Here is a 24,096-nt window from a genome sequence, read left to right as displayed (position 1 = left end):
CTTAAAATCACTGATTTCTTGACAGTGATTTTAAGTATATCACTTTGCATGTATGTTAATTAGTGGTTGCTGTAGCTATTGCAATACAGGTATATAACATCACAGTTTAATTATGATGTGTCTCGGCACGGGTTTCTTTGGGTTTATTCTTTTTGGATAGAATAAGATATTTTCTACAGCTTGTCGAAGCTGTAGGTTTATATCTCTTGCCATATTTAGGGAGTTTTCAGCTACTTTCTCTTTGAATGTTATTTAGACCTACTTTTTCTCTCTCTCTCTGATTCCAGACATATAAATGTTAGCTCTTTTGTTGTTGTCCCACAGGTCTCTGAGACTCTGTTCATTATTTTTTTTCTGTTTGTTTTCTCCCTGCTGTTCAGATTCGGTGAATTCTGTTGATCTATCCTAAAGTTCAGTGATTCTCTCCTATTCTCTCATTGTACTCTGCTATTGAGCCCATCCAGTGGTGGGGGGTGGGGTGGGGTTATTTTTTGTTTTTATCAGTTACTGTGTTTTTCAGATATATAGTTTCTTTTTTTGTAAATTTTCTGTTTTTGAGATTTCCTTTTGTTTCAAGAAAAATTTAAATTGCTTTTAAAAGAATGTTTGTGACAGCTGCCTTAAAATTATTTTCGAATAATTCCAACATCTGATTCATCTCAGTGTGGGGCCTGTTGATTATCTTCTCTCATTAATGTCATGATTTTCTTGGTTCTGCCTTGGCGAGTGATTTTTCCATTGAATCCTGTTTATTGTGACAGTTATACTGTGAGACTTTGGATCCTACTTAACATCTTTTCAGCAGGTACTCCCTCTGTTGAGATAACAGCAAGAAAGCTAGATGGGTGTGTTTGTTCAGCAACCCACAGTCCTACTGACACTGCTCCAGCCGAAGTGGGAGTTTAACTCATGCTGCCTTGTATCAGACTGGTGGGGTGAAGTTCATTTATCTCCCCATTCACACCTTTCCAGCAAAAGTGTGTCACCAACTTACACTGCTCTGTGTCTCTGCGTGGGCATGGAAGATCAGCTCCCTGCTACTGAACTCACCTTCACCAGGGAAGTGGGGAATCAGAGGACTGACTCACACTGCTTTGTTGCAGCAGCGTGGGAGCAGAAGCTTGGCCTCTGTCTGTGGCCGGCTAACACCTAGGGATGGGAGGGAGAGTGCCAGCCAGCACTGCCTCCCACCACTTGATTCTGCCTTGTTGATGCCAGCTGTGACTTGAGGCTCAGCTCTCTGCCCGTCCCTCTGGTACCCGGGATAGGGAAGCAGAATGTTGACTCCTTTATCTAACAGCACCTTACTCTACCTCACTGATGCAGGATGGGGCTGGAAGCTCTCTACTGAGACCCTCTCACACAGGATATTGTCAGGGAGCAGTAGTCAGAATGCTGCTAGTCCATTCACTGCTTCATTTGACCTTTTAGCTGCCAGTGGGTGTGGAGGTTTAGTTCCCCAGTGGGCCTCACTGACAGGAGTACAAGGAATGTACTTACTTCTACAAACTTGTACTGCTTTGTTTAGACTCACTGGTTCGGGCTTGGATGGAGGCTTCACTCCCCATTAGATAGTGGACACCTCGCTGACCCTATCCTGGTTGGAGGTTGGAGTGTATCTTGCTTCTGCAACAGGAGAATGGAAAATCACTCCCAGCTCACCCCACTGACACATCAGCCAGGTGAACTGGAGTGTACCACCTGTTTCTGTGGCACAGGGGTGGTATGGTGTGGAAGATAGACTCTTGGCTCAGCAGAAGCCCTGAGGAAGCTGTGGGATGGGAAGGTACTTTTTTACAGTTGATATTTGGCTGGAGAGGGTATTGCCAACCAAGAACTTTTTTTGTTGTTTAGTCACCTTTTCTGTGATCAGCAATGTAGATCAGACTTTTTCTGGAGACCTTTTAAAAATATGGCATTGTGGTTCTAGGTTGGAGACTTCTGAAGCACCCCATCTGAGACATACGGAAGACAATAAGGAAACTCGGGGATCTCATTGCTGTGATGTTTTTCAGGTGCCAGGATCATGAGGCCATCTGCTTTCTTTCCATCCTTCAGTCTTCTTTTGCTTGTATTGTATTTTGATCAGGATTTTTTAGTTGTAAGAGTGAGGACCTGGGAGTAATGGGGCTGCTCTGTTTTGGTTGTGACCTTGGGTTAAATTTTGGAAAATTAAATATTGCTTCAAATAAGAACATTTAAAAAATAATTGATTAAATTTTGACAGATGTCAGTAGGTAGCTCACAAAAGTCAGCAGTTATATACAGTGCATCTCTACGTGCCTGCTAAACATTTCCTCTTTGACTTCTCTTCTGCTCACACCCAACTGGGACTGTGCATCGAGATCTGAGCAGCAGTAGGATAGACCTGTCCACGAGGAGCCAGGCTTACGAGTTCTGTTGGTCATAGTTAGCTGTTCTCATGAATCAGGTGAGCCGTATGTAACTCAAGTGAAGAGCAGTCAGCCCTTGGGAGGGGCGTAGGTAGGTACTAAGGATTCGGAGAGTGATGTTGACTACACAATTTAGGGTAAAATTAACACAAAGTTTAATTTTCTCTGCATTTATAAATGAAGAGTTGGGGAATAGCCATACCTGGCTGGTGCAGAGGGTGGTGGGGCAAACGAGGTAAATTGTGTTAATCATTATCTTCACCTGCAAACTTACTTCCCCTGTAGAGCAGTTGTATCAGTTAGGAATGCGGCCTGCAGAAAGAGGCTTAAATGGACAAGGGTTTGTTTCTTGAAAGAAGAAGGGGTATAGGCAGCTGAGCCGAGTCACCAGGGATCCAGCCTCTTTTCATCTCTCACCACGTTTCTCAGGGAGTGCACCTTCAGCCTCATGCTGGTTTTTCTCAAGATCCCAAGGGGGCTTATGCACTACCGGAAGGCAGGAAGGGAAGGGAGAAGCAGTCAGGGGAAACGCCTGTAGGAGGAAATCCAAAGCGTTCCCCACAACTGCTGGAGGGCCTGGGCGACAGACTGCAGGGCGTTGGCTCACTGCTTCCTGAAGTGGCGTCAGGTTCGGTTGTCAGGAAGAGGACACCGGCAGGACCCGCCTCCCTTGACCATCACATTTTCCTCCAGAAGACAGCATGCACGTGCTTACTGTAACTCCTTCAGAAGAGGAAAGTAGTATCTCAGGAGAGAAATACATCATGGACTCATTTGTAGAAGACCTTGCCCTCTGTGCATGTCTTTGTCCAGGCTGTGCTTTTTCTGCTTTTGCAGTGCTCTGGGTGGCATGGAAGCAGTGTGAGGGGCGTACATGATAAAAATGTTTGGGACAAGTGAATTTTGGATATTCGGGGTTTTAAAGAACAAAGGATTGATGTAGAAGTGTAGTTATGGGGTAGGGGCTTACTTCGTAGGGGATCGTGTCAACTCTGGGGACTTTTTGGACCCTTATCTCTATTCTAAAATTGTGATTTGTCCTGTTTGTGGAAGAGTGAGAATCTCTCAGTGAAATAAGAGCTGCTATTCATGCGAGTGTGATTGGGCACATGGGGAAGGCAGGAGAAAATGTTGACTGCCATTTGGAAAAGCATTCGTTCTTCCTCAGACCACTGAAAAATGCTTCCAGTGGGCACAGGGTTGTTAACAAATACATTAAATCTAGAAGTTCATATTGTGTTTTACTCAGTCTAAATATATATAAATATTGATGTTTGCATTATGCACTACTTAAACTTTTAGAAACCTAAGCAAGTTTTATTCACACTGTATAGTTCTAAGACCAGTAAATCCTTTTATCTATCATCTTTGCATTTTTCCCTCATACCACCAGTAGATTACATTCCAGACCAGAGTTCTTAGGTATAAAGCACACTGTTTTCCTTTATTCCTTCTCTCTGTAGACAAATGCAAACAGTACCATAGAAGTTGACAGGTGTTTTTACTATTGAAATAAATAATGTTTACATGATTTTCCTTGTTACAAGACCTGGCAAGGTTGTGGTGATTGATATTTATTCAACAACATTGATAGACCTATGTACACATGTATATCTTTTATTACCAGTATAACTTTGAAAGCCCCTCTGTGTATGTATCATCATGTTGTTGCTATAGCAACATGGTTACCAAAATAAGGTACATTTTTTTTCTGCTTTGTCTTTTTAAAGGAGGTCTTTCCCCCCCAAGGTTTTAAATCAGCACGGTAGAGTTTCAGTCCCAGACATTCAGTAGTCTTTCTATTTATCTTTTACCCTTGAATTTTCCTTACTTATAATTAGTTATCTATTATTATAACATAAAATACAATTTTTATTGGACTAAACCCTAGTGGGGATTACAAGAATGAAAGAAGGAAGTGGTGTATGATATGGTATAAACACTGCAGGCTCTGCTGTTACCTACCCCATGACCTTGTCTCAAAATCTTTTGGTACTTTTGTTACTTCATCTATAAAATGGTCAAAGAAGCAGTTACAAGAATGATATTCACACTACTCTGTGCTCGGCAGGAATTCAGTTATGCTCACTTTTTGTTCTTTCCATGCTTGTTAACTAAGGCTAATATGGTATTTTCCCTCCCTAGATATCATCACATTTTCACCTACTTTGATCTATAAATATTGCCATCTTATCTTGGTATCTCTAAATATTGCCTAACATCACAAGGGAAATTCTTGGGTCTAAGAAATGTCCTGATGTTAGTGCTACTACAATAATTATTTGCAATTTAATTGGAGTTTTACAATGCCTAGCCCAACTTTGATTAGGTCCACACCCTGTTTTTCTGCTCAGTGGAATAGAGGTTTTATAGAGAGCATGAATTTAGGACTTGTTACTTTTTTAAAAGATTTTATTTATTTATCTTTAGAGGGGAGGGGAAGGAGAGAGGGAGAGAAATATCAATGTATGGTTGCTTCTCCTGTGTCCCCTGCTGGGAACTGGCCTGCAACCCAGGCATGTGCCCTGACTGGAAATTGAACCATGATCCTTTGGTTCGCAGGCCCACGGTCAATCCACTGAGCTACGCCAGCCAGGGCAGAACTTATTACTGTTTATTTATTATGACCCCCTTCCCCAAAAGGACATGAGATGTTTTAAAGGAACATCATAAAATTAACAACGTGGGGAAAAAAGGGAGAAGGAGTGTTGGGAGAAAACACTCCGGAAACTAAATATGTCAGCCCTCAGGGCCAACACATAAGTGCAGCTTTCCTGCGACTCCTTTTACCTGAGCTACAGGCATTTCTGTGCTCTGGGCCTTTTTATAGGAGTAGGAAAAGAGTGGGGGTTGGGAAAGTGGGTTTTATTAATTTAATTTGTTTATATATTTGTTTAAGCCAGGCTGATTTAGCTCTAGAAATCTACAAGAGATCTACAAGAGAGAATTCGGAGGGCAGTCAGACATTAGTGAGAACCTGTACTATCTGTGTATCTGAAGTGAATGTTAATAGGCAGTAGATGGCTGCCTCTTTAATGCTGGGCTCTATGCTGCTGTTCATTGAGAAGGCAGCAAAGCTGTTGTAGAGAACATAGACCCAGCTTGCCTCTCTATTCGCTTTCTCCCCATCCTCTTCTCTCCATCCACCTCCTTTCTGCTTCATTTACCTGCAGGCTTGAATAAACAAGTCAGGTCATTTTATTTTAGCTCAGGAATAGGAAGATTTTAATTTGTTGCAGGCTTGAATTACTACATCTTAAAAAAAAGTGTGCAATTTGTTTTCTTCTCAAATTCTTTGCATGTTACTTATATATTTCTAAATGGGAACAGTTTCAAATTGTGGTGAAATGAATTAACTTATTGGGTGAGGTGTGATCAGCAACTCCTCTTATATCCATTTTATAGATGCTAAACAAACAAAAAAGAATTAAACAGCAGTGCTCACACGAGTGAGAGATTTGTTGTTCCACTTATTTATTTATTCATTGGTTGATTCTTATATATGCCCTAACTGGGATTGAACCCGCAACCCTGGTGTATCAGGACGACACTCTAACCTACTGGGCTACCTTGCCAAGGCCTTAAATTTTTTTAATTTTTATCTTTCCTGTAATGTCACTATTTGGATTAGTTGAAGAAACCAAACGAATGTGGATATGGCAAGTGATGACATGAAGACACTGTCATTGGAGACCTGTGTTGGAAAGGACAGGGCACACCTGATCTTGGCTCTTGTCTTCTTGGGCTGAAGAAACCCAATCGTACAAACAAACCACCCAGTAGTTGTAAGAGACAGGTTGGTTGAGTTCACAGAACTGTTAGCGAACAGTTGGAAACAATGCAAAGAACTCAACAAGAAATCTTCTTCATGTATTACTAGCCTGGTTTTAAAGTAATCTAAGGAAGTGGTGAGAATGAAAAAATTTTCCCATTTGTCAAGTGACTCCATACCAGAAACTGCTCATTTGGATGTCCCTTCTCTGTTCATCCACTCCTCGCCTTCCAACCAGATCAGTTTCAGTGAGGCCTGAAATCTGTTGGTGCTTCTGCCTTCTCTCTCTGTTATCACTTTCTTTTTAAGTCCAACTTAGTTCCCATGGTCCGTGATTCAACCATTCCTTTGACAGTATCTTAAAGTCCCTTGTCTCATTATCCATCATATGATGCCCCGTCCATCATATCAGCCTGGAAAACCCCTGTTATGCCTGACTCCAACTAACCACGCTCTTCGCACTGGTGCTGTAGTTCCCGGGAACCTGATGCCGTCATCCCCCTTTCATAGTATTTCTACTTTCTCGTCCTCTACACACTCCTTCCTTTGCAACAGCATTTCCTCAAGACTCTCCAAACAAGCAAATGAAACCTTCACCTAATCTAAGGTTTCTTCCGGCTATTGCCTTAGCTCTCCCTTCACGCTAGTCTTACCAAATAAGTTATCTGGACTTACTGTCTTCATTTTCTCACTTCCACATACATTGGGGCTCATCGTAATCTGCTCCCACAGCATCATTTCAAAGAAAATGTTCCAATTCAGGTGACCAGTTACTTCCATGTTACTAAATCTAAAAAATATGCTTGTTCTTTATTTTTCTTGACTTCTTACTGTATTGACACAGTATTTTCTACCCCAAATACTCATCTTTTACTTCTGTGGTATCATATTCTTTTGGGTTTTTGTGGGCCCCCATGGTGCCTATTCCTTCTCATTATCCCTTCCTGGTCTCCCCATGCCTTCCTGCTCTGTACATGTTGGAGCCTCTCAGGGCACTGTTCATAGCTCTCTGTTTATTTTCATTCTACATTCTTCAGTTTCCAGTCCATCTTACCCAATCCCAGGGCTTCAGTTACCCTCTTAGTGTTGTAGGCTTGTGAATTCCCACTTCCCCTTCTAATTTATCCACTGACCTCCAGGCTAATCAGTATCTCCACCTGGCTGCATCACAGGCTTCAGTAATGCCCCCAGGTGAACTGGTCACCCTCCTTCCACACTCTTCCATTCTTTACTAGACAGCTCAGGTGACTGTGTCAAAATACATATATGATCATTCCATTCCTTCACTTTACCTGCCACAGGTGTGCATTGTCCTTGGAATACTCCAAAATCCTCTCTATGATTTGAGATTCTGCATGATATCTGGCTCTTGGTTATCCTCACTGTCTCTGTGCTAGTCATCTTAGGCTTTTTTTCACTTCCTAAAAGGAACTAAACTCTCAACCCTGACCCTTTTCAGTACCTTATACTGAAGGCCCTTCCCCCATCTTTTCTCTACTTCCCTTTCCAGGTCTTAGCTTTAATGTCAGGTCCCCGGAAGGTATTTCCTGACCCTTGAAAGGCTTCCATTACATTCTTTGTTTTCCATTTTTTAGTGCTCTTCATACTTAGAATTATTTGTTTAATGTTTGCATCTGTGGCTATAATGTAAGAGCTATGGAATCCAGTCAGATTCTTTGCTTTATCTATCCCCAGCATGTAACAGTTTCTGGCACATGGTAATGCTCCAAAATGTTTGTTGAAATTGATTAATACATGCGTAGATATGAAAAGTATATGGTGGTTTCCTATGTTAGAGAAATGCTCTACTGTGATTCTTGTAAGCAGCAGAACTAAACTTTGCCTGTAGATGCTCAAAAGGCCAGACACTTTCTCAGCCTTGCTCATAGTTAAGACTTTGCATAAAAGCTCTATCAAATTAGACATGTATTGGAATATTAGTTACTTCTGTTGACTCATTTTAAAGCAAAAATATTTCTGTACATCCAACAAAGGCACCATTACATCTGGTACCCAGAATATCGAAAAAAAAAAAGAGCAAAGGCTCTGGTATATTCCTTTCCCCCCTCCTCTGCTACAATCTCCAGGAGATTCTTCTTTGATATTTACTGTGGGAACTCAGTCAAGTTCCTGGAGGCAAATCTCCCAATATTGTTGAGGCCATGCTACGACTGGCTTCCCTGAAGATTTTGGCTCTCAAAGTTGTCCATGTGTGCCTCCAGCAATTGGTAAACTACAGTTCATGTTTTTCTACCGCTGATAATTATTCTTGAACAAAAAAAGTAAACTGGAACTATCTTAGAGCTTATGACTAATTTGTTATTCAAGAAAATAACTTACACATGTAAAAAAAAGTATCTAATTTTTAACTAAGTTTTTTTTATTGCATTGTTTTGTGTGGGAGTGCCTCTTTTTTTTAGCAATTTGTAATTGAGAAATTCCTGCTTTCATGGGCTGACAAAAGGATTATAAAGGCCTGTACTGGTTTTCAGTAACCTAAAACATTGTTTGAACAATCCTTGAGTTCCTGTCTCCTTCTGGGCGCTTCCTGCAGGGGCTGTCCTCGTCCTCCTCCTCTGTCGGCTGCAGTGCGTCTTTAGTGCCCCTCCCCATGTAAAACCTTCCGTTCTCTTCTGAGAGTATTCTTTTCTCTATACAATGTCAGCATAGACAGATAAATTACATTTAAAGCGTTACTTCAAATTATTGTATTCTTTCCTTTTAGCAATAAATTGCAAGAATATTTAATGGTTAAAAAATTTGTTGGTCATACTTAACTTTTCTTCCGTTGCTGTAGTTCTGTGGGCTTTNCCTCGTCCTCCTCCTCGGTCGGCTGCAGTGCGTCTTTAGTGCCCCTCCCCATGTTGTAAAACCTTCCGTTCTCTTCTGAGAGTATTCTTTTCTCTATACAATGTCAGCATAGACAGATAAATTACATTTAAAGCGTTACTTCAAATTATTGTATTCTTTCCTTTTAGCAATAAATTGCAAGAATATTTAATGGTTAAAAAATTTGTTGGTCATACTTAACTTTTCTTCCGTTGCTGTAGTTCTGTGGGCTTTGTTTTTTATTATCTTACTTATTCATCCCAGCAACAATTTTTTCTTTGACTTTATTTATTTTTTACTTTTTTAATTGAATTTACTGGGGTGATACTGGTTAATAAAATTATGTAGGTTTCAGGTGTACAGTTCTATAATATATCATCTATATATTGTATTGTGTGTTCATCACCCCAGATAATTTTGATACAGATTTGAGTTAGTAGGAAACTCTCTGGGGCCATTCTCACTTCACTGTGGTTGTATGTTGTTTGTTCCCATTAGCCAAACTGAACTACCCATTTTATTTCTTCCTTTATGGTTAGATTGTCTTGATTCTTTAAGATCCTTCTTTTTTATGATGTCATCTCGTTACTCTAGTCCATAGTATCTCCTTTTGATATCATATAACATTTATATTTTATACAAACCATTTAACAGTTGAGTATATACTGTCTTATTTTGTGTTTTGTTGGTCTGCTTAAGTCTTGCCAGTAACTGCCTTTATTTTCCCTGTATTACCCATAGGACCTCACACAGGGATGGGTACGTGGCAGGTGTTTGCTAATACACTGAGTGTTTGAAATGTATGAAATGAATTTTGAAGCCAAAGTTTTCATATGGCATTCCATTTTGATTTTACCGCTGTCCATAACAGAGGGATGTTCACATACCTCCTGGAAGGTACTCAGACTTATGTATCGTTCCGTGTTATAAATGATATCTATGTCAGGAATGGAGAAGTGGAACGGCGTATCTCTTGCTGCTGCCTCTGTTTTCTATTAACAATAAATGTGTGTAGGCCTAGAGATGGCTGTCTGCCATGAATTGCATCATTTACGCTGGTTTTTAATATGCCTCCTGGCATTTCAGTTTTTCTTCTCAGCAGGCAACCTCACTCATGCTGAATCTTCTAATATTTGTATGCAGATAAATGCTTAGAGAGCTGTGAAAGATGGTTTGCTTCTACATGGTTTCAGATGAATATCAAAGACACATCGGAAAGTGTACCATTCAAGTATAATTTAAAACATTGAATCATAATAATTTTTTAGGATTTATATTCCATTTTTCCATTAATGGACATTAATTTTTATATTGACTTTTGTCACCGTGTATGCTTACCCCTGGGTTTTGTAACCATGTGCTCTCAGAAGGGGCAGGATGTGTCTCATAGTGGCAGCCAGCAGGCAGTGTGCCTGAGGATGCTGTGCCTCAGGGAAGCGGAGAGAGAGAGAAGGGAAATGAAAAATGGTTTGTAACCTTTTCCTTGCCCTAGTTGGAGGGGCAGTGTGGCAATGAGGCTGGGAAGGAGGAGATGCATTCTAAATGTGATGTTAGCTTTTAGATAATCAAGTCTCAGAGGAAAAAGAACAAATTTTACTTTGAATAATTATACATTTTGTGTGTCAATTATGTAGATGAGTTTAACAAACATTTTTAAAAAGTTTTTTTTCCCCTTCAGGACCCTTTATGTTCAAAGGACACATACCATACATGAGTTAAAGGTAAAGGAAAACCACACTTATTTTCATAGAGAACATTTTTTTCACAAATGTTATGTTAGTAAATAATAGATTGCTTTTGATAAAAACAAGGAACAAGAGTTCATATTTAGTAACATCTATTGGTAAATATTATGGATTTTTTTTTAGATATTTTGAGTGGCCATCAGGATGGTAGCTTTGAATTCTGAATTCTCTTTTGAAAAATATTTGAATGATTAATTTATATATTCTGCTTTATTGGTGTACTGGTGAACGTCCCCTGGTAATTGCTCAGGGGAAAACAGTGAAACAATAACTCATGAAATCATATGAGTTTTAATCCTGTTGTTGATCTAATATAGAGTCATTTTTATCTATAAGAAATTTAAAAAAATAAAAAACAACACAATTTGTGATGGTGGTTGTTATTGTTATTATTGCCTGAAAAACTCAATCTGTTTTACATGTTGTAAAGTAGAATGGCAGGAAACTGTAAATTAAAACAAACTTCCCCCACCCATATACCAAAGAGGCAATTGATCAGGCTCTATTATCTTTAACTGAGTACAAAGACTCTTCCGGTCATGTCACCGAGAGCTCATTTCGCCCCCTGCTCTGTTTGGCAGGCAGCCTCTTGTCTCCCTCTTCAACAGTGGTGAGGCAGACCCCTTTCCACAGGGAAGGGGAATCTCTGTTTTTTGCCTTTGCCAATACCAAAAATGTTGGAGAGCTAGGTGGCAAAGCTGTGAGATTGGCATCTTTCATATGAACCATGTCCAAAGAACCAGGGTGTCACTGTTGGTTATCATGCCAGTTCTTCCCAGGTTAGCACCTCTGGTCACCATAACATGTTACATGTGTCAAATCAGTCATTTTTCCAGTTCCAAATCAGTCTTGAATGGTGTCACTCACCTTTATGAGGGGATCAGGGTAGCAGATGGTGTGAGCATCATAGGTGACCAGATGAGGGATTCCTTTTGTGCCCACAAAGATTTTTCTCACTTTGCATGACTTGTACTCGGCCTCATCAGGTGTAATAAGGTGAACAGCCAGGCGACCATTGGTGTCATAGATCAGACAGGATTCTCTCTGGTCTTGTCAACACTGGTGACATCCATAAAACTAGCAGGGTAGATTTTATCAGTTTGGACCTTGCCATCAAGCTTAGTAAAACTGCTGCACGCAGATCTTTTTTACCTCACCTCCTGTTGGGGTATGCTTCAGTCTGCTCGTTAGGAAAATGATGCCAGGGAGACATTCCCTGAGTTTGTAGGGACTGGAAGTTGGATGGCCAAGGAGCAGACACACTGGTCAGTTTATACAGAATCCAATGCTTTGGATGCCATGGCTGCTCTAGGCACAGAAAGATGGGGACATAATTATTATATTAAGGTGCTGGGATCAGAGTAATGCTTCTCCCTAATTCTCCCACTGTCATTTGAAAATTTTCCCTAGGTTAAGATTTAAGTTAACTCATTCATTCATTCATTTATTCATGAGTGATATTTTCTAACTTTGTGTATTTTGAGAAAGACATTTGAATATTCATTTATATATATTTTATATCATTCTGTTATTATTTTGACAGACTCAACAGAGTTGTTCAGTCCATTTTCTGTCATTGAACAGGCAAATAAAATAATGGTAACAGTGAACATAATGATATAGTTAGGGAAAGGAAAGAATGTCTATGTGTTTCAACGTGTAATTTTGTCTAGCATGTGGTCGCAGTTCATGAAACTGTCCAGTCAAATGGGATTGCCGAAGAGATGGTTGAACGAGTTAGGAGGGTTAGGAGTAGAAAGAGGACTGGCATAAGGAAGGGGAAAAGAGTAAAACAAAGCAGTTGGTCAACACTTTTGTTAAAATGCAAATGTGCATTGGGAGAGTCGCTAGTATTTACGGCCAATTTTAACAGCAGAATATTTCAGACTGAAGCTTAGACTGGAAGCAGAACATTGTCAAGTCAAAGAACTAGTTCCAAGTCCACAATACTCTCTCACTGAGCCATACCTGCATTGGTGACTTAAGTTTTCCTTATTCTTTTGTTAATAATTTTGTTTTTGCAAAATATGTAACTTTGTAAAATTAAGCTAATGGCTTTCTCTGATATTAAGCCAGAGTATTTTGGAGAGGCACACAGAAAGAAACGAAAATAAGAGAATTGAAATGGTTACTGTGGGTGTCCAGCACGTTTGGGGGGCTGCTAATCTGAGGGACGAGGTGTCTAATTAAATGTGCTGTGCTCTACTCCTTTTCTTTTGCTTAAGTTTTTTTATTTCTCTTCTAACCTTTTCTTTTAGCCTGGCTTTATTTTTTTAAGTTGCATCTGTTAAAAGCAGGGATTATTTGTCACTATTTTTCTTCCAGTGTTCTAGGTCTTTCTCATCGGCATCACACTCCAAACACAAGCCTGTCTTTCCTTCTTTTCTAAAAATGTTTTTCGTGTAATGAAAAGTAATTAAGATGAGTGAAGAAACGCAACCTATTTCATTTATGTCTTTGAAAAATTCCTGTTAGCATAACCCATCTTATAGTTCTTAATTTCTGAAAAATTTATTTTCTTACAAATGCAAAATTATAGACTTTATTAATCTTGCTATTTTTTGGCCAGATATTTTATTCAATCATATCTTTTTATCTAAAAGATTATGTTACAATTTTCTCCATTTCCCATCATCTTTTAAAGAAAAAAAAAAGTTGGCTATTGAAATAAAACTCAAAATTGTCAATGAGTTAAATAAAGCCAGTCATTTAGTACCTCATTTACACTATAATGTCGGCCTGGTATTTTGTGCTACTGTGGGAGGGAAGACAAGAGGGAGCTTTCTAGGGTTGATAGCAAGAATTATACTAAAAAAATATGTGTCACATAATTATAAGCATGTTTTGTTTGTCTCAGTGAAAAAAAAAAAAAGCACCAACATTCACCCCTGTGCTTCTTTCCTTCGGTGCCTTTCTCTCTTTTGCCCAAATCTGTAGTCAGTTTGGAGGCAGTTAGAAGGAGATGAAAGCAATTTGCTGTGGAAGCTAGAATATTAAGTGCTCTGGCAAGCATTTGGATTTCTCTCTCAGGAGGAAAGTAGCAGCATGCCAAATTCTTACCACGCTGAAAGACAGAGAGTAACTGGGGTTGATTCTGAAAACATTTTAAGCTCGTGAAAACAAAGGTTTGTGAAAATTACCACTGAACTCTTTCCCTCTGTGAACTGCTGAGTTTTATGGGGGGATTAAAAAAATACCTGGAAATATGAGTAAGGTTAATCTTCTGCTTACCGTTTCTTCAGCGTGTAACTTTTGTGGTTTTTAACTGCTGCTCAATTCCCTTTCGTGGTAATGACATTACACACTCTTACTTCCTGTCCAACCCTGTTAAATATCAATGTAATCAAGGCAGAATCCAAACTACAAAATGCAAATAAAAATCCATCTTCTAAAATTATGTGCAAAGATAAGATGGGGGGCAGAAATGGGAGGGAGATGGAGAGCACTGGGTGGGGGCACGGCAGGGAATATAAAACAGAAAACTGTACTTGAGCCCCGGCTGGCATAGCTCAGTGGATTGAGCGCGGGCCTGCGAACCAGAGGATCGCGGTTTGATTCCCAGTCAGGGCACATGCCTGGGTTGCAGGCCAGTTCCCTGCAGGCCAACTCCCAGCAGGGGATGCACGAAAGGCAACCATACATTGATGTTTCTCTCCCTCTCCTTCCCCTCTAAAGATAAATAAATAAATAAATAAATAAAAAGTTGTACAACTAAAAAAAAAAAAGAAAACTGTACTTGAATAAGAATTAAATAAAAAAATAAAAATTAAAAAAATAAAATGTGTAAAGAAAAAATCAAAGGGTTGGGATTATAAGACAGAAACCTGTACTTGAACAAGAATTAAATAAAAATTATATTAAAAAAAATAAAATAAAATAAAATATTCTTGAATAAAGAAAATTAAACACACACACACAAAAAAGTACAAAATCAGAGCAAAGTACAGTCAATTATACATTAGTAGCAGAATAACAGTTAGGCTGCCTGGGTTCAAATCCCAGCTCTGCCACTTGCTGGTTGCATAGCCTCATTCACCTTGTTTTGCTCTCTGCTTCTCTATTCCTTCATCTGTCAACTGGGGCTGACAGTTGATCTATGTCATAGGAATATTGTGATGTTTAAATATTACAAGTCACGTAAAGTATTAAACAGTGTCTGGCATTTGGTAAATACACAGCAGAGTTCATTATTTTGTTGTTACTGATATCATTGTATGAAAGTCTTCTTAGCTAAAGGGAAATATTAGGGTGGCCAAAAGTCTCATTTGTTTTTTTCCATCAGGTGACTCTAGTAGTGCTTAGTTGTCTTGAACTTTGTTTGAAATAATTTTTTAGATTGTATTGCGGCAGCTGTCATATCAGCATGCAATTAAAAAAATCAAAATTGGTGAATTTTTGTGTAGCCATTTTAAAATTTGAAGATGGAAGAAAATACAAACATTTTTGGCATATTATGTTTTATTATTTCAAAAAAGAGAAAAACATAACTGAAACACACAAAAAAGATTTGTGCAATGTATGGAAAAGGTGTTGTGATGGACTGAAGTGTCAGAAGTGGTTTGTGAAGTTTTGTGCTGGAGATTTCTCGATGGGCACTTCTCGATGTTGCACAGTCAGGTGGACCAGTTGAAGTTGATAGTGATCAAATCGAAACATTAATTGAGAACAATCAATGTTCCACGTGGGAGATTGCCAACATGCTCAAAATATCCAAATCAATAAAGTTATTGGTGAAAATGAAAAATATGACTTTTATTTTATAGAAAAAACTAAACAGACTTTTTGGCCAACCCAATATGATCTTAAAAAATTAACATTGTAAGATCAATAAAATGTCAATATGTAGCATGATGACCTAATTCACTTATTTAAAAGCCAAATGAATTCACATATTTAAATGCTAAAATCTGAGAAGTTATAATTGATCCAATATATACAGTATGACTTAACAATTCAGGATTGTTTGCCAAAAGCAATCTAAATTAGTAGATATCTAAATGATAGAATATTTTATAAATGCTCAGTTTTAATTCATTTAAGTATATATAATTAATACACCAGGACAGGAAAGTATTGTGTGGTTTTATACTTGATGAATTTGCTTTAATAAACTCCTAAAGCTAATATTATAATTTTTAAATATTTTTAAATACAAATAATGCATACTTAAGTATTTTTTCTGAAGTTTGTAAACAGGTACTATATTAATATTGCTGTCATAAATAATGTAGACAAACTTTAGGTCAACCTGTAGCCGTATAAGAAATTCGGAATCAGTCAAATTATAAAGTAGCATTCTGTTTCCCAAGCAACTCTAGGGCTGCTCTGTGCTGTTGAGATCAGCATGACCAGCCTCCTCCCAAGTCTTGCCGTTCCAACATTACCTTGACAGAAGGGTGGATGAGAAAAGAGGCAGCAGCAACCTTAGATACGGGCAATTATTTTCTAAAAGCCATGTTTCTTTTCAACAAAGAGGACTGAAGTATTTATGGGAAGATAGATAAGCATCTTTGCATTTGTTTACACTGTTCACTCAGGAAAATTTTCATTTTGGGAAATACAACCCAAGATTACCTAAGTGTAAGCAAAAGGTATATACATTTACCTTTTGGGATTACACAATACCATACTTAATGATTATTAACACTACAAGACAGACTCAACACTGATTTGTTTCTAAAAGAAAAATCAAAGGTTCATGAATCTTTTAAATCTGAATAAAGGAAGGAAATTCTTAAAGATAATTTTAAGAGATAAGCAAAAGGTGATTGTTTTATGGCATTCGACGTAGGATTAGGTGTCAGTGAGGGTCAAATCGAGGGACCAGGTTATCATCAGGCAATAGTTAGAATAAATTGTACTCATCACCTCCCCGAACTCAGCTGAAAATGGCTTGGTTTCTTAGGACAAGTACATAACTTACTAGAGGGGCTGGGACCTGAAGTTATACCCATCCGTTGACTAGAACAGATGCCAGAGAAAACAGCCTCAACCTTATGTCCTGCATAGGTATAGTCTTTTACTATCTCCTCTGCCCTGCACCGTCCCCCCCCCCCTCTGCACCATGCACACACCCTTTGAATTTTCAAGAGGGTTGTTATGTCTGGGGAAAGTTTTTAACAGGAGAAGTTCAAGGCAAAATATTAATAATTATCCCCAACAGAGAGTAGAGCTCATGTTGGGAAATCCAAGTCTTATCACTGATGACAATTAGAGATGCTGAATTGCAAGGCTGTGATGCTAGTCTGGAAAGAGAATATTAAGGGTCTAGTCTCAGACCCTTAATATTCTCTATTAAGGTGGGGTTACCAATAGGGTACAAGATTACAAGAAACCAAGACGTAAGCCTATTTTATTGAAGGAGGACGAAACAATCAACAAGAATGAAGTTGCAGGGAGTTGCACAGGGGTTATTGAACTCAGGCCTGAAGTCAGAATTGGTCCTAACAAGCAGTAAGAGGGGAGAAGGACGAAGATGTGAAGGCAGGAGGCAGAGTCTCTGAGTGGGGAAATCGTATGGCCATGGCTGTGGGGTGGAATAAGCACTGCATTACTGAAGGGGGACCACTGATGCTCTCAATCAATGACAGCATCCCTAAGTTGGGTGTTCTGAAGGAGGGGAGTCAGCGGGAGGACAGACTGGTGGGAAAGGGAGGTTGCAGGAGCACAAATGCTCCTGGGCCCAAGTCCTGGTGGAAGTTTCTTAGGTAATTTCCGGTAGAGCTATCTTTGTAAAATACAGATCTGATTCCTGCTTCAAATCCTCGAGGGGCTCCATAGCACCGAGAAAAAAAACCCTGCAAATTACACAGCATGGCTCACATGATCTCCTTTGCCTTCAGTTCTTGTCCTTTTGTATGAACCATTAAGAATTAACCAGAAAAATGCCGTCTTCTCTCAAGCTTCTGTGCTTTGGCTAATGCCCTTCTAGAATTCCTTGTTATGCTCTCTTTTGCTTCCCACTGACCCTGTGCCATCCTTTACCATTCATCTCCCCTGACTAAGGAAGTCCTCCTCTGTGCTCTCATAAAATTCTGGGTATGCCAGGTGACCAACTGACCAGTTTCTAGTATTAACTGAAGTTCTTCAATGAATGAATAAATGCATGACTCAGATGAGACTCTGAGTGGAGAGAATTATGGTTAAGATTTAGCCTGGTTTGATGGTCAGCTTGTTTGAAGAGCCTCAGGCCTCGTAATGATAGCTTCCTGTTTGCAGTGAAGGAGCTATCCCCAAACTTCCAAGTCATTTTCCTTAGCTGGCTTCTGTTTCTCAATGGAGCCCTTTGGGGGAAACTGGAGCCTCATAAGGTCAGGATGCACAGGAGAATCTCTGTTATTCAGGGGCTCTGGATTCCTAGTCATGCCTTTGCTGTCAGGTTTCAGGTTCTATATTTTGGAGAGTGGAGAAATCTCAAAGAAATCATGTAGTTTCTGTCTACAAGACCCTGGTGGAGGAATGGCATTAGGAAGACCTTCCCTAGTTTTAATTTTTATCCATGGCTTTTGAAGGCCATGGTGGGGGCTGCTTGACAGATATCTGAAGATGAGATAGATCAGACTCTGTGGATTTGACAATGTGCCGAGTTGTTGCTATGAGAACACATTGTTTAGCAGCTCTCTTCATGTGTCTTTTGGCTTGGCCTTACTGATGTTTAACAAGAAAAATATTAGCATTCAACTTCACCAGAACAATAGGAATAGCATCTTTAGATGTGGAAATGTCAATGTTCCTTCATAGGCTTTCTAAATCTAGGGTAGAAATTGGTTTGGGGTACTGAATATACCCCAACCTCTCAGTTTGAGTTGGGAATAGAATGGAGCACATTGGTCTGGCTAAGGATTCTTTCAAATCTGGTGCAGAGGGCCAAGTGTGAACTCAGAGGTCAGCAGCTGGAAACCAGTTTCATGATCAAGAAAGTTTGTGGGGTGGAGGCTGAGGCAAGCCTGAAACAGTGTGTAGAGGTGGGGGGAACTTTGATGGAGCAGACTCTCTCCTGGGCAGGAGTCCCTCTGAAGGGGACAGCTCATGTGGCCAAATAAGGCTCTGAGGAACTCACTAGAAAGAGGAATCTGTTCTTGTTGGGAGTGCCTGCTACTGCTCAGCTTTCCTTTTGCTGATACTTTCTGATACCCTATTTAAATGAACACCACTTTAAATAAAAGTAGTCATATGGGACAATTATTAAATTAATACTAAAAATAGAACATTGCTCCTCAAAGTACATTTCCAGGATGTCTTAAGAAATGTCATTGAGAAAGTATTCTGTGGTCAAATTTTGAGTTTGGGAAATATTCCACATTCATCATCTCTCTGTGATTCACTCTACACATTAGCACAGTAAAAGCTCTGAGAAGTTTTAATTGTAAAGAAACCTGTTACTTCCGATCTTGGTTTACTATGAAACGATTTGGGGGAGTGTGGGGTGGGGCTTATTGTAGGTAAGGATTAACATTTGATTTGGTGAAGAAACTGCTAAAAACCAGACAAAAATCCCTTGATTGGAACCAAAAGGAACTTGAGATGCTGGAGGTAGGATTCTCAAAACAGGTGAAATGAGAAAACATCTGAAAAGCATGTTACACTATGCCTTTTGCATATTTGGTGCTAGGCCAAAAAAACATATTCTAGACTTTAAATTTATAATGCAAAATAAAAGTAGAATTCATTTATTCTAAAGAATTTTTCAAGTGAATGACAGACAGCCACCCTTTATAAATTTCAGAGAAAAAAATACTTGAGGTAGTCAGATTCATTCAGATGGGTTTTAAATAGCTTATAAAAAAATCTGAAGTCCAGCTATCAAATTTTAGAATTAATGGGATGGCAAACTCAAATGCCTGTGGGGTGAGGCATGTACCTGGAATCATGAGTGAGACTGGCTGCTGTGAACTGAAAATGCATGCTCATTAATGGAAGCAGCTGCTCCAGAGATTATTTTTTGGGGGAAATGTGGACCTATTGTTTTTGAATTTCGCAATTTTTAAAGTAAAGCCGGGAATCCGGATCTTTATGTAGGACCTCTCAGATTGTAAATGTTGCTGCTTGTTTACAAGAAAAACCAAACCAGGCTGCAAATGAAATAAAACAAGTTCAGGGACCGGCTCGCAACTTCTGAATTAGGCGACTGTGAGACCGCACACAGCAGAACCCAGGGAAGTCTTCACACCAGCTCCACTCGGGTTCTCCCTGTCACTGGGTGCTTTACAAAGGAACTGGTGTAGAGCTGTTCCCAGCCAACCCTGAAACTGAGGTGTCTGTTTATAAACCTCGTAAGCATCATATGCTTAAAATGTATTTGAGGCCATGGTACCATTATTTGATGATCTAAATAAAGTCACACTACATTTCCTAATGGCAGTGCAGAATTTGAGTTATAAAATATTTAGTAAAATACTGATAGCAGAAAAACTGGTCAAAAGTGAAGTAGGTTTCTTAACTGTAACAATATTCTGATGATTATATTTTTATATGATATAGTAACTTGTAGTTGAAATATGTGATAACTTCATTTTCTGGGACTATGGCCAGCAATAAGTTGAATTTTGAATAAATACTACTATATTACCTTTCCTTATTATCTTTGAATGGTGAAATGAAGAGCATATAATAGCTTGTCAAAAAGATTGGGAATTTTTAAATGTCATTGCAGTATAATGATGGGTATTTCCTTTTATTTTTGCTATTAAAATCTTGCATAACTTCCAAAATAAAAAATGCACCCGCCTTATAAAATCAGAATTTATACGATGGATACATTTGATGTATATATATCACTCATTGTAAGTGTACAAGTGATTCTTTGTTTAACTTTTTCTTTAAAATAATTTTAGACATATAGAAAGTTACAAAAATAGCAGTTTCCATGTACTCAACTTCCCCAAATGGTAACACCTTACATAAGTGTGGTATAATTATAAACACCAAAACAGTAACACTGGTAGAATACTATTAACTGACACACACACTTTATTTGATTTTATCAGTTTTGCCACTAACATCCTTTTTTCTAGTCCGAGATGCAACCTGGAGTCACACATTTCATTAAGAGCCCTGATCTTCTTAGTCGTCTTTGATCTGTGACAGTTCCTCACTCTGTTTTTGTCTTGCTTGACCTGGGGTTTTTGAAGAGCACTGGTCAGTTATTTTGTAGAATACCCCTCGATTTGGGTTTGCCTGTTACTTACTCGTAATCATATTGAGATGATTCATTTTGGGCAAGAATACCTCTGCGTACCGTGTCAGAGTGTGTGTGACGGTGGCACCAGCATGTCTTATTACAGGTGATGTTAACCTTGACCACTTGTCTAAGGTAGTGTTTGCCAGGTTCTTCCACAGTCCAGTTATTATTTTCTCTTTTCAGTTAATACATATCTTAGGGATACTTTGAGAATATTCAAATATTTTATTTCTCCTCAAAACTTTCACCCACTTTTAAAGTGACCAGATTTTGCCCTTAATAATTATTACTGTGTTCTTCTAACACAGTCATGGTTTTCTTTTTTCCTTATTTCTCCTACATTTATTAATTGGAATTTCTCTGTGAGGAAGAGCAGTTCATTCTCTCCCATTTACTTATCTACTCAGATATTTATTAATATCTGGATGGACTCATTCACTTTGATTTTGTGGTCTATGATCCAATACGATAGCCAGTTATTTTGCTGCTCAGTTCTTTGAGTTTTGGTTGTTCGCAGCTCTCTGGGGTAGCACCCGTGGTCTTTCAACACGGGTGAAAGACCCTTGGCTTCCCTTGAGGTCGTCTTTACCTTCTGGCCCCACACAGTGTTCTAGGCTCATCTTAAATTTCCCCTGCCCCAACACCATAATGATAAGAATCTGGCTTGCTTTCTTTTATTGAAGGGTGGTATTTAGAAACCAAGATAGGCACTGAATGTGCTGATAGCTACTGGGGTGGCCTTGCTTCTGAGTATTTATTGTTTTTGCCATTTGTACCTTTCTCAGAATATCCATTCATTTTTTTTTTAAATAAATGCATCGAAGGCTATAAGTTTCCCTCTGAATACTTTCATATATAATATTTTTGTTATCATTCATTTCTAAATAGCTTCTATTTTCAGTTTTTATTTCCTCTTTAGCTTAAGGTTTATTAAATAATTATATAAGTTTCAATGTGTATAGATTTTTGACTGCCTTTATGTTTTAAATTTTTCATGTAATTTTATTGTGGACAGTGAATGTGGGCTTTTTTCTGTTTTTGAGACTATATTAAAATTCCAACTGTGGCTGATTAATATAAATTTTTATGATTATATCATGTGTTTGGAAAAATGATTATTAAATCTAATTCTAATTCTATACAAGCATCAAGCTGGTTAATTGTTATTCAGATACTGAATTTCTTCACCTATTTTTCATGTGATCTTGGCCATTCCATTTCTGTCAGAAGTGTGTTACTACCTTACACTATCATTATTAAGTTGTTCACATTGGATTTTGAACAGATTTTTTTTTACATGTTTTTAAGTATGTTTTGGGTATACAAAAGTTCATCATTATCATTTTTCTTGGTGGGTTGGAATTTTTATCAGAATGAAAGGGTTGTCGATCCATTTAATGTTTTGCTAGTTATTAATACATATTTTATCATTTTAAAGCATCTATCTTATATATATTTTACTAACCTTTTAATTTATACATTTCTCTATTAAGTTCTTTTTTTAAATGTGACTCTTGAAAATAATATTTGACTGATTTTTTTTCTTAGTATGCTAAGACAAGTACTTGTCAAGTTACAAAGTAGGGCTGGAAATAGGAGTATTCATTAAAAATATATTATAGGTATGTTTAGGCTTCTGGGATCGCTCTCTATGCTGCCTCCCAAAAGACTCATAATTACCTTCCGACTCTGGCAGGTGGCTTAGGTACTATCACACCACACCTGGTTCCCCAGCTGATTATTCCACAGTGAAGCCCATCATTTATTAATTCCTACACACACCAAGAAACTTACAGATAGCATTTCAGTGCCTCATTCATTAGGTTTTTTTATTAAGAGAAAATAATATAATAAATACCCATTAACACAAACTCAAAAATGGCCAAGCTTTTGTCACATGTTCTTTTCTTTTTTGTTCACTGAAGTAATTTAAGGCAAGTCTAAGACTGTGTGCTCTTTTCATCCCTATTTATTTCAGTGTGATGTGCCATTTTTTATATAATAATATTATTATTGTGCCCAAATTAACAATAGTCCCAGGTTTTCATCTGATTCCCAGTTTGTAATAAATTATTCTCAATTTTTTAAATTCTCATCCGAGGACATGCTTACTGATTTTTAGAGAGAGGGCAAGGGAAGGAGAGAAACATCAGTGTGAGAGAGAAACATGGATTAGCTGGCTCCTATATGCGCTCCTACTGGGAACTGAACCCACGACCTAGGCATGTGCCTGACCAGGAATTGGACCTGCAACCCTTCTAATGGATGATGCTCCAACCAACTGAGCCATATTCGCCAAAGCTCTCAATTCTTCCATTTTATTTTTACAGTTTACTTGTTTGAATCAGTTTACTTGTTTGACCTTATACAAGGTCCACATGTCACATTTGATTGTCACTTTTCTTCTCTTTTATATGGAACCAACACCCTTTCTCCCTTTGTAATCATTAACTTATAGAAACTGGACCAGTTGTCCTTTAAATGCCTCATTCATGAATATGAATAAACAACAAAGAATCTTTAGACTTTTTCATGGCTATAATTTTATTCTATTTTAATTTTTTAAATTTTCTTTTTCAATTACAGTTGCCATAAAATATTATGTTATATTTTAGTTTCAGGTGTACAGCATAGTGGTTAGGGAGCCATATAATTTACAAAGTGATCATTCAATAGTTCAAGTGCCCACCTGGCACGATCCATGGTTATTGCAATATTATATTGACTATATTCTTGTGCTGTACTTTATATCCCTGGGACTCTTGTAACTACCAATTTCAACTTAATCTCTTCACATTTCTTTTACCCTGCCCACCAGTAACCTCCCCTCTGGCAATCATCAGTTTGTTCTCTTATATCTATGAGTTTGTTTCTATTTAGTTAGTTTATTTTGTTCTTTAGATTCTGGATATAAGTGAAATTATGTGGTATTTTTCTCTCTATGTCTGACTAATTTCACTTGGCATAATATCCTTTAGGTACATCCATGTTGTTGCAAATAGTAAGATTTTATTCTTTTTTATGGCTGAGTAATATTCATTGCATACATGTACCACTCCTTTTTTATCCACTCGTCTATTGGTGGGCACTTGGGTTACTCCCATACATTGGCTATTATAGATTACATTGCAATGAACATAGGGGTGTATATGTTTTTTCTTTGGATATGATGCGGAC

The 24,096-nt window shown here is 38.3% G+C and overlaps 1 protein-coding gene and 1 pseudogene across 1 annotated transcript in view; one reads left to right on the top strand and one right to left on the bottom strand.

The window, feature by feature from the left end:
• Nucleotides 1–24,096, top strand: part of LEKR1 (leucine, glutamate and lysine rich 1) — a 154,228-nt gene that overhangs the window by 21,897 nt on the left and 108,235 nt on the right. The gene's annotated exons all lie outside the window — the stretch shown is intronic.
• Nucleotides 11,277–23,209, bottom strand: LOC118987490 (40S ribosomal protein S4-like; annotated as a pseudogene).

Source organism: Sturnira hondurensis, unplaced genomic scaffold (assembly GCF_014824575.4).
Source record: "Sturnira hondurensis isolate 20B ecotype Veracruz unplaced genomic scaffold, ASM1482457v3 Scaffold0005279, whole genome shotgun sequence".
Taxonomy (NCBI): Eukaryota; Metazoa; Chordata; class Mammalia; order Chiroptera; family Phyllostomidae; genus Sturnira; species Sturnira hondurensis.
The sequence above is the reverse complement of the archived record's forward strand: the minus strand, read 5'-3'. Positions and strand labels throughout refer to the sequence as shown.